Source organism: Tupaia chinensis, unplaced genomic scaffold (assembly GCF_000334495.1).
Source record: "Tupaia chinensis unplaced genomic scaffold, TupChi_1.0 Scaffold000578_2, whole genome shotgun sequence".
In the NCBI taxonomy this organism is placed as follows: domain Eukaryota; kingdom Metazoa; phylum Chordata; class Mammalia; order Scandentia; family Tupaiidae; genus Tupaia; species Tupaia belangeri.
The window spans coordinates 6,079,591-6,088,268 of NW_006160094.1; the positions used below are offsets into that span (position 1 = coordinate 6,079,591).

At 45.2% G+C, this 8,678-nt stretch overlaps 1 pseudogene; it reads right to left on the reverse strand.

Annotated features, from left to right (window-relative positions):
• Positions 1–3,425: 3,425 nt before the first annotated feature.
• On the reverse strand, positions 3,426–3,980 carry LOC106735936 (60S ribosomal protein L17 pseudogene; annotated as a pseudogene).
• Between the last annotated feature and the right edge of the window lie 4,698 nt (positions 3,981–8,678).

Sequence of the window (8,678 nt, forward strand, 5' to 3'; positions counted from 1 at the left end):
CTTAAGGCGCTGGACTCCCCTGTGATGGACCGTGCACCTTGAAACTCACGCTGGGTGGCTTGGGACACATGTCAGGCATGTGCGTGAGTGCTCAAAATCCTGGGAGGAGAACTGTGGAATTGTGAAATTGTGGCAAGCCGTGCCCCTCCAGGGGGTGATTTATTACTTTCTGTCTCTCAGTCTCTCTGTCTTTCTGGAGAGAACACCCACCTATAGGAAAAATCTCTAAAGCAAACAAACAAATAAAGGACAACAAGTGGTATAATGGTTATATTGCTGGATTCTCAGGTAATGCATCGTGGTTCGAGTCCCAGACCCAGCAGCTTAAAACTCATGCCAGGCATATGTGCATGCCCAAAGTCCGGAGAGGAGAATGGAGGAAAAGGATCTGCAGTGTGGTCATCCTTCCCAGGGGAATGATGTCTCACTTTCTGTATCTCTCTGTCTCTCTGGTGAATGCATGCGCTCTATAGCAAAAATCTCTCTCTAAAAAAAGAAAAAAAAAAAAAAAAGACAGATAGACAGAAAGAAAGAAACGTAGAGCAGGCCAGCAGGTGGCATGGTGGTTAAGATGCTACACTCCTACAGGACCAACCACAGTTCAAGTCCTGGATTTGAAAATCACTCCAGGCACCTGTGCATTGAGTGCCCAAAATCCTAAGTGAAGATTGGAGGAGAAGTGGGAGAAGAGATTGCAGCATGGTCGTCCTTCCTGGGGGGCGATTTCTCCCTCTCTCTTTCATTCTGGTGAGTGCATGTGCCCTATGTAAAATTAAAAAGAGAAAATGGAAAGAAACGTAGAACAATTGTTCCTTCCAGGGAGCCAAAGAAACCTCCCAGCTGTCATCACTGAGTGCTGCGTCCGTGTTGATGCCACGGCCCTCCTAGCTGCACGCTCCTGCTCCAACTGGTCCCCAGGGTCAGAGAAGCCCCTCAGACAGGCAGGCATCGGGGCTCGCTATGGGGGTACTGAACACCGAGCGCATGTGAGAGGCTGGTGACACCACAGAGAGCTGACTTAACTTATTCCATAGTTTTATTATTGTTACAGAGAGGAAGCGATCATTGAAATGCCATAGAACCATCGGCAATGTTTTTTCTCTTATTGTTCCTCTATCATGTTTTCCTTGCCATAGAGTATAACGCCTTTGGAGTAGGTGCTTGGTCTCAGTTTTCTTTGTATCCACATTTCTAGGCTAGAGTAGATAGCTGAAAAGTATTTGCTGGTTTAAATTAAATGTCTGGAGCAGATCTTTGCTAAAGACCCGCTGACACTGGTTGCACTGTGGCGTACACCCGATATTTCCTCATGTCTCCTACAGATGTGCTCTGTGTAATTACATTAGAAAAACACAGGAGGCACATCCAAACGAAAGCACGACGCGCCTTCGTAGATATCAGGAATGGAGCAGTCCATTTGGCTTCGCTGCCACTACATGAAGCTGATGTCAGAAAAGATGCCATGGAGGACGCAGGGCTTTCTGGAAACCCAGGAAGCTCACGCAGATGGGAGAGCAGGAGCCGCACTCCGGCCTGAAGGCTCGGTGTGGACTTTGAAGACACTTTGTGAGATGTCCTTAAAGGAAGCAGGTTAATCTGCGGCTGCTAATGTTGGATTACATTGGATAACTACCCAAGAGTCACTTAACATTCCTGAGATGGGTGGTGTCATGATGGAGCCAGCATTTTAAGATCTGGGCAGCCATATGCAAGATGGTTTAGAGGAGTGAGAAGGTCAGGTTGGGAGTCCATGTAAATAGCACTATTCCCAGCGCTGGGAGTCGCTAGGCAAGAGTGGCAGCTGGATTTCTTCTTGTTTGGTACATGATGCTGGAAGGACTTGTCTCTGCTAAGAAATGGTGCCAAGAGACGGTGCGGAGCGCGTGCAGAGTGGCGACGGGCCGTTTAGACAGCAAGGGGGCTGGGGCCAGAGTAGGAAGGACACGGGAGCTGCAGATGTCACCATCGATGTCAAACAAATGCAACTGTGTGTGGGGGACAGAGGATGAGTTTCTAAAGGACGAATGTGAAAAGAAATTATGCAGAGCAACTCAGTCTAAATTGTCGGAACTGCTTATAAATTGGATGCTTGGGAAAAAATTCCAGAAAAAGACAAAAAAGAAAATAACAGGAAAATCTGAACTACGTATGTTCCAGTCACCAAACGAGATCAGTTTTTTTTTTTTTTGAGAGGTTTTTGCTACAGAGTGCATGCCAGACAGACAGAGAGACAGAGAGACAGAAAGCGAGAAATCACCCCCCCAGGGGGGATGGCCACACCACAATCCCTTCTCCTCCATTCTCCTCTTGAGATCTTGGGCACACACACACACGCACTCGGCGTGAATTCAAGCCACCAGGTCCAGGACTCGAACCACGGTCGACTATGTGGGAGTTCAGTGACATAGCCATTATGCTAACTGTTGTTTCCAAATGAGATCAGTTTTAAGAAATATGAGCTGGCTGTCACTAATTGACACAACGAAATGATATTACTCGCTCAAATTTTAAATCATTAGTAAAATGTTCATAATTTAAAGGAAATAAGCACAGAGACCCAATGTTCTGTTTTCAGATTTGATGTCAATCCACAACATTTTTTTTAATTTTTTTTTTTTTTTTTTTTTTTTTTTTTTTTTTAGTGTTTGCTATGGAGCATATGTGCCTGCCAGAGAGAGAGGAAAAGTGAAAAATCACTCCCAGGGGGGCTGGCCACACCTCAATCCCGTCTTCTCCAGTCTCCTTTCAGGACTTTGGACATGTATGCACATACAGCCTGTGTGATTTTCAACCTGCCAGGTCTGGGACTTGAACCACTGAATTAGCCATTTGAGATCCAATGCCTTAACCAACACACGATCTGCTGGCCCTCGATCCACATATTTTTACACATTAAGTTGTCTTTTGGACAACATATATTCCCCACCACTCCCCTGCCGCCCCCCACCCCCTAGTGCTCTGCGTGTGTGTATTTGGTGAACGTATGAGGTCACAGTTCACTTCAAGTCATGTTCTCCTCATTGGAACACGTGTTCCAGGTGGAGACTGTCTCCGACTCCTCAGCAGCTCTGTCTGCTGCAGGTAGGTTCTGCACTCTAACAGTAAACTAGGAGACAGCTTCCAAAAAAGAAAAAGGATCACCGAGGCTTTTTATTTTGCACACGAACGCACTGAGGAGCTTGCCTGTGGCCCTCTCAGAGCTTACGTGGGAGCTATCCACAGTTCTAGACACTTAGGGGGAAGCAAGGGGAGAAAAACCAGGATTGGGGCCAGTCACAGGGTTAGAGCTAGTGTTGCTAACAGGGTTCTAGGAGATGCTATTACTTTTTCTTAAAACACTCAAAAAAATCCTCTTTAAAGAGAAGTATTTTCTAGTTTCTTTTTTTTTTTTTTCCTTTTTTATCTACATTTATTTTATGCTGACTTTATTCCTGTGCCATAAGTTTTTGTTTCTTCAGTTTCTTCTGGGATATCTTTTTCTTCTGTGCAACTTCCTCTTCTGGTTTGGGAACAATTTGCTCCTTTTCAGTGAGGATCATTTCGATGTGGCAGGGGGAACTCATGTATGGGTTAATCTGTCCATGAGCTCTGTACGTACGACGGCACATCTTTGGTGCCTTGTTCACCTGAATGTGCTCAATGACCAGAGAATCTACATCTAACCCCTTAAGTTCAGCATTACTCTCTGCATTTTTAAGCATGTGCAGCAAAAATTCAGCACTCTTTTTGGGCCACCGACCTTGTGTCCAGCCCCACTGTTTAGCCTGGGCACATCTACCCACTTCCCCATTGTAACGACGGAATGGCACACACAGCTTCTGTAAAGTGACATCCTTCAGATACTTGGTGGCTTTTTGGATATGCATACCCTTGATGGCCTGGGCAGTTTCACCAGTGTTCTTAAAGTGAACACGAAGATTTGAACCTCTTGACTTGCATGACTTTGTGGGGTTCTCTGGGTCAAGTGAATAGCGAACCATTTTCAAAGATCACCTCAGGCCGCTAAGGAGAAGAGCTAGTTTCTTTTTTTAATTGCAGACTCCCAAGGCAAATTAAAAGCTCTATGGAAGAGTGTCTCCCACAATCCCAGCTGAAGTGGTGATGCTACGAGGTCATCAGGAACATCGTGATGTAGATTTCTCTGCTTTTCCAGGAAAAAGTGTCTCATGCCTTTCCCGATGACCCAGTAGTTAGAAATGTTTCTTATTTAGGGAAAAACAAAAATAGTCCAAATTCAGCTGGAGTGTTTGGAATTGTATTAAACGTGAAATGACGACTCGGCTACAATCATGTGTCCATTCTCTTCTAATGATAATGCAGAAAAATAGGACAAAAGAGATGACAGAGATTTAAATGTAGTAAACAGTCTTTTTAGTTTCTTTTTCTTCTCTTTTCTTCTACAATTTGTTAGTGCTACATACAAAGAAAACTCGTCAGATTGAAGAACGCTATATTTTGAAATCAAGTGATTTCTGTAGAGTTTAGGGAATACAAACTAAATGTTGACCAAATGGTGTTTGGGGTGTTGAACCTCAAAGGGAGGCTCCAGACGACGACGATCTAGCCATTGCTGAGGTGAAGACGTTGGTGAAGCCACCCACCTGACTAAGCTCACCCAGTATCTTTGCCCACTACAAATCTGCTGCTGTCTCATCTCCGCAGGCTGGCGACCTCCTCTTCCTCCTAATCGCCGTGGTTCCCTGACACGCAGTCTCCATCCGATGTCTTAAATCCCTCCCACCCTTGCTATCCCGTCCATCCAGACACTACCTCTGAGATGTCCCATTACAATAACCTTGTGAAGGCCAGTCCCCACACACACAAACAGACAAACGTGCGTGGTTAAACAGCAGGGTCCGAGGGAACTCTGGAAAGATGAAATGTAATAATCCAGCGAATTCCAGTAAGAGCAAGGGAGGGAGGGTGTCCTTCCCAACTCATTTCACTGGAAATACCCTGTGTAGTCTCTGGCTTTTAAACCCAGTGTAGAGGAGCCCTTTTTCTGTGAAGGTCTTGGGTTCCTTGTGCCAAAGCGGTATTGTTTCATTCTGGGATTCTTAATTATTGCTTGCACCACGGTCGCAGCCCTGTACCTGCCTTCATTGGTGAGCTTGTCTTACTCATGAGGTAAGCTCCAAGGGAAGGACCTGGTCCTTCTGGTATTTTACCCTTCTGTGTATTTAATATTATTTTAAAAATACATTAAGTGCTCTTCGTAGTTGGAAAGGAAACTGGAACAACTTCCTCAAGATACTTATGATTTAATTGGGGAAGTCTTTACATAAGCAGAGGTAACATTTAAATAATAATAGTATTGAACTGGCCTGCATCCCATGAAGTGCTAAGTGCTAAAAAGAAACAGATAGCAGATATGTTAAATGCTAAGTTTTTACCTTGTTTGTGAAATAGAGCCTCTTGGTATCCCGGGGAGATTGGTTCCAAGATCCCCATGGACACCAAAAATCCGCAGATGACCAAGTCCCGTATGTAAAACATCATAATGCTTCCATATGACCTAAGCATATTCTCCCATATGCTCTAAATAATCCCTATATTACTTAAAATAGCAATGTAAATGCTATCCAATTACTTACATTGTATAGCGTAGGAAATAATGACAACAAAAAAAAGTACACACATGTTCGATACAGACGTGACTGGTTTTTTAATGTGCGTATCTACAGTTGGTTGAATTCCTGGATCCAAGCCCTGCGGCTATGGGAGGCTAGCACTTGATCAGTTTCACTTCTTCACTTGTATCTTTCATTCCCTTGAAGAAAGGAAATACTTGGTTAACTGCTCATTCAGTAACCCTCTCAGAGCAGTGAAACACGTAGTTTTGAAGGTAAATATTGTACCTTTTAGAGTGATTTCCCAGTCATTTTGTTATGGATAGCACAGTAACTTAGAACATCGCTTACATATTAAAATCTGATTTTTCTTTAGCTTACACAAGACTCGTTTCCATCTTCTACCCAAGTTCTTCATGAAGTGATGAGAGTTGTTGGTTCTGTCAACACGGTGGGTTAGGGGACTGGGCTGGCTCCTGCTGGCTCGAGGGCAGACTGGAATATTGAGGGATGTGGCCACCTGTTTGCTAAGCTGTTTGTAGCTTGAAAATAGGCCATCACGGGAGAAGAAACCCCCTGGAATTGGCGCATGTCGCCATGAGGATCCCCTCCGGCCCCCGCAGAATCCGTTTACTAGCACACACTGGATGGGGCTGTCCTGGGGGAGCCGAATGCACTCTTGGCCCAAGACCTGGAGAAGCTGAAGCAGGGACCAGGCTGAAGCTGAGTGCCCTGTGCAGCCAGGGGGGACCAGAGAGAGGCTGCAACAGCACTTCCTGTCCCGCAGCAGCCTCCATGTCAAACCAGAAGTGTCCAATCCAAGGGACCCGTTACTTTCCATTCCTCAGCTTGACTCTGCTTTTTTTCCTTTTGAAGCACACCTTGCTCTTCAGCACTCTTCCTCCAAACCCTCACCCCATTCTCAGAAACAAACACACGTGAACACACATGCACATGCGTGTGCACAGCCTGAGGTCTCCCACCTCCTCTGAATAGTACACCCTGGTCCGGGGGACCGTGGGAGGCAGTGGAGCTCATTACATGCCAGCCAAATCATACTCATCGTCTTTTGCTTTTTTTCATTCTTTTTTTTTTTTTTTTTACTTTTATATTTATTTCTTCCACTAGCAACAGACAGAGAGAGAGCATCCCTGACAGGGTTTCAATGCCACAATACAACCCCAGGCTCAGGCAGCCCCTGACCATGTGCCTGGTATATTCAAGGAGGTTTTGGGACAACCTGAACCTGCGCATGTGGGTCAGCCTCACGGAGCTCCTGCATTATGTCACTATGTCACCCTCCAGCCCCCATACTCTGTTTGTTTGTTTGTTTATTTGTTTGCCATAGGGCACCTGCACTCACCAGAGAGAGACATAGAGATGTGAAGTGAGAAATCACCTCCCTGGGGGATGGCCATGCCATAATCCTTTTTTTTTTTATTTTTTTTGGAGAGGTTTTTGCTATAGGGTATGTGTGCTCGCCAGAAAGACAGAGAAATACAGAAAGACAGAAAGTGAGAAATCACCCCGTGGGGAGATGGCCACGCTGCAATCTCTTCTCCTCCATTCTCCTCTTGGGATCTTGGGCATGCACACACACGCACCTGGTGTGAGTTTAAGCCACTGGGTCTGGGACTCGAACTGAGGTCGACTACATGGAAGTCCAGCGACATAGCCATTATGCCAACTGCTGCTCCCCATAATCCTTTCTCCTCCATTCTTCTCTTGGGATTTTGAGCATACACACACACACACACACACACACACACACACACACTCACACCCCTGGTGTGATTTTCAAGCCGGCAGCTGTAGAGCATGTGGGAGTCCAGCACCTTAACCACCAAGCCACCTGGCGCCCCCCCTCCCAGCTGTCTCTGAATGCAGTTTTATTTAGCGGGGACTAAGAGACACACAGTAATGCTCTCCCTCCTTCCCTGGTACTCTCCATTCCTTACAGGGATTTAAACATTAAGGGGGGGGGGAGAATTAGTGAGGATATGGAATCAATCATATCTCTAAACAGACTTATTTTTAATTAATTTTGTTCTTTTTTTCCAGATTAACAGGCATAGACCTTTTAACATCAGGCCTCATGCCTTTGGCTCTGAGAAGTGAGTTTTATAAAGCAATTATCCTTTTTGCTAAAGTTGCTCATTTGGCCAAGTTGTTCTCCATATTTCATCAGAAGAGTAGATCTAGGTAAAACTGAGTCTGGAACAGAACCAAGATCGAGAAACACTGGGTCTCTCCAGATTCTTTAAAGCACCTGGCCAAAACAGAGCGGCCAGTCCAACACTGACGGAGCGACGGAAGCGTCAGAGAGTTACCCTGAGCAGAGTCCGCGGCTCTGAAGGGCTCCACACGGAATGGCACTGTCCTCACTATTTACCAGGATAAGGTGATCCCAGACAAGCCAGTTTAACTTTCCCTGGCAGCGTTGAATGTAAAGCAACAATCTCTTTTGGTGGGATTTCCAGCCCTGCTCTGAAGTGGAGAGGAAGCATTTCTGTCTGCAGGACGTTTTCTGTTAACATTAAACGAGCCAGATGGGTAGATGGTGATGGAGTCGCCCTGTATGCCATCAATGAAAGTAAAAATGAATGACATCTGCAAGGCAAGGCCACCTAATTACTAATAAATGAGAAACTATTTGGAGAAAGTCAAGCAACGATCCACTTGTAAGGACGGAGTGCCCAGCCACATGAGGACAACTGCTGAAACACGTCGTGCCAAGAGAAGTAAGTATTGACTGCTTAGAATCGGGTATTAAATTATTTACAGATCAGCCAAGCAAAGGTAACTCCACGGGGAGTTCCTGACACCAAAGAAGTAGGTATGAAATCTATTAAGAAATCCTCAGGAACATGCACCGACATTACTTTCCTGGTTTAATGTAGTTCTTTTTATTTTTCTTCCAACCAAGATCACGAAACTTGGTACTACAAGATGTCCCCAGCTTGCGAGTATGCTTCTGAGAGCCCACTTGTAAAATCAGATGTTCTGAACTTGTAATCAATGTTCCACTAGAAATGATGTTAAAGTGTAGTGAGGTCCTGAGACTGACTCATTAAAAAATAATTAACTCATGCATTGTCCAAGGGAAAG